Below are 3,028 nucleotides of genomic sequence, written 5' to 3' on the forward strand. Positions count from 1 at the left end.
AAGAACAAGCACTAAGAACAAACTACATAAAATACAGAATAGACAACACAGCAAAAAGCGATAAGTGCAGAACCTGTAGAGAAAACGATGAAGCCGTATGGCATATTACCAGCCAATGTATGTCACTAGCCCAGAAGAAATATGAGAGACGCTACGACAATATAGCCAGGCTTGTCCAGTGGACACTTTGCAACAAGTATGGACTTGATAGAGCAAAAAATTGGTACGACCACAAACCTGAAGGCATCGTTGAAAATGGAAATGCAAAGATCCTATGGGATTTTATGATTCAGTGCGACCAAGAGATAGAGGATAGGAAGCCGGACATAGTCTTAATTGAGAAAGAAAACAAACTATGCTGGATCATAGATATAGCATGCCCAGCTGACAACAAGGTATGCGATAAGGAAGAAAGAAAGTCCAGAGATATGACAGGTTAGCTTGGGAAGTTAAGCAGTTGTGATCGATGAAAAAGGTAGCAGTAGTACCAATAATTGTTGGAGCCCTGGAAACAGTGAGTAAAAATCTCGAGAAGTACGTGGAACAAATGGGGGGGGTGCAATAAGGGTGGAGCACTTGCAGAAAACAGCACTGCTTGGAACCACTCGAATACTCCGGAAGATGCTCGAAAAATAAGAGGTGTTACCTTAGTTCACTGGTAGTGAACAAATGACACTGTAATACATCTCCAGCGTTAGAAGATGTGCAAAGGCAATAATAATAATAATAATAATAATAATAATAATAATAATACAACCACCACCACCACCACCACTACTACTACATACATACATACATACATACATACATACATACATACATACATACATATATTCATTCATACATAGACAGTTATGGATGCATAAACATTGACAGCGTCACATTCAGCGTATCAGTGTTAGATTATATTGTCAATAATAAGCAAAAAGAAGAAAGATGCAGCTTGTATTAGTCAGGATGGCTGAGCGGTCTAAGGCGCTGCGTTCAGGTCGCAGTCAGGTTTTCCCGACGTGGGTTCGAATCCCACTTCTGACAATTCGTTAAAGTATTTTTTTTATTTCCAGCTGCCTGTCGTTTGTGTGAAAACGAAACCTACTATTATATTCTGGATTTTCTCCTTTTTTTTTAAAACTCAAGATAATCGAAATTTCTTAGTTTAGATTGTTGTTGTTGTTGGTTGATAATTGGTAATTACTAATACATTGATTCCTCTACAGATGATTAATACCTTTTTGATGTGTTAGTAACTTCATGTTCATGATAATTTTTTTCCGCACAACAGTTATGCAGTTGATTTATATTTCTGGAGACTATTATTAGATTCTATGTTTGAGATGGTCAAAGAGGTGAATAGTCAAATCGGACATTCTGGAAATATTGATTTCGAGTTTTGGCACAAAGCCAGAAGTTTTCGGGGAGGGGATAAGTGGTACTCATCTTATTGATTCCGAAAGGATGAAAGATAAAGTTGACCTCGGCGAAATTTGAACTCAGAACATAAGGATGGACGAAATGCCGCAAAGCATTTTACGCGATGTACTGACGATTCTTAATCACCGTCTTAATCACCTTGCATATTACTAGAAAGTTCAAGGCGGCGAGCTGGCAGAGTCGTCAGTACATCGGGCAACATTCTGTGCGGCAAAATACTTAGCTGCATTTCGCTCGTCCTTGTGTTCTGAGTCCATATTCCACCGAGGTTGACTTTGTTTTCCATCCTTTGGGGCTCGGAAAAATGAGTACCGGTTGAGCGCTGGGATCGATGTAATCGACTTGCGCCTGCCCTCGAAATTGCGAGCCTTGTGCTAAAATTTGAAACCAATATGCAGTGTAATTCAGAAGTCCCTTTATCATTTACATGATATTTAAAACTTATTTGCAATGATTTTTTTTTTTTTTTAATAATTTTGATATCTTTGATATTTTCTCGTGAATGTTTTTTTATATGCACACGCACACACACACATATATATTTGTGTGTGTGTGTGTGTGTGTGTGTGTGTGTGTGTGTGTGTGTGTGTGTGTGTGTGTGTGTGTGTGTGTGTGTGTGTGTGTGTGTGTGTGTGTGTGTGTGTGTGTGTGTGTGTGTGTGTGTGTGTGTGTTTATATAGTTTAGATGAGAGTGTTCATCATCCTAAAAATGACACAATATAACGGTGACCCTGTCCAGTTGTCATGGCATATCTTGTTCAGCTACCCGAGGTGATCTAGGCACTTGGCAGTATGAATTATAACAGGGCAGGCTATTCTGAATCCCTGAGCTATGTCAGTCAACGAGTGGGACTGGAATCAGGGATGCGGCTAATAAATGAAAGAAGGTTTGTTATGTTCTTGTTTTTGTTTTTCGTTTTTTGTGGAGAGAAAGTGAGAGGGGCGATATAGAGATAGGGAGGCGGCTTACGAGACATATACTGAGAAATCCAATTGGCCTCAACTCAGCTGTTAGGCTGTTTATATTAATGCTAAAGAAACTTATGTATTACTTTGTCTATAAAAATATTGCTGTGTCATCAGATATCATAAAAAGTCATTGACTGCGGGAGACTATTTTTATTGATATGTATATTAAATAACTCGGCGTTATTTCGGTGCCAGATTAATCTACCAACAAAAGAAGCCTATATTACGAGCGCCATAATTTCAGGGTCTCCACATTTTCAGGAACCTTGAGCTAAGTGTATTATTACAATAGTGTTATACTACCTTCAGATATAATAAATAGTTGGCTTTTAAAGATTGATCCGATACTCGAACTAATTCCGATATCCAATTCACTTTAAAGTAGATAAATTACAATAATCAAATGGAATGGCAACGCTAAATAGGGAGACATACTTTATTTTTGTTAGCGGTTAATTAATAGACTCGAGTTGTTATATCTCTTCTTCGAAGCATTAACTTCGTTAATGTCAGAACACAGAAACGAATTTCTGTTACATTAAGGTTTTGTATCAGGAGAGAATATTTGGCGTGTGTATTTTAGTTGCCAAGGTAACACAGTGGGGTGTGTCTGTGTATATGTATCTTT

At 38.1% G+C, this 3,028-nt stretch overlaps 1 non-coding gene across 1 annotated transcript; it reads left to right on the top strand.

The window, feature by feature from the left end:
* The first annotated feature begins 951 nt into the window (after positions 1 to 951).
* On the top strand, positions 952 to 1,035 carry Trnal-cag (transfer RNA leucine (anticodon CAG)). Its single transcript has one exon. It is a non-coding gene; the product is annotated as a tRNA-Leu (tRNA).
* Positions 1,036 to 3,028: the final 1,993 nt, after the last annotated feature.

Source organism: Octopus bimaculoides, chromosome 4 (assembly GCF_001194135.2).
Source record: "Octopus bimaculoides isolate UCB-OBI-ISO-001 chromosome 4, ASM119413v2, whole genome shotgun sequence".
NCBI lineage: Eukaryota > Metazoa > Mollusca > Cephalopoda > Octopoda > Octopodidae > Octopus > Octopus bimaculoides.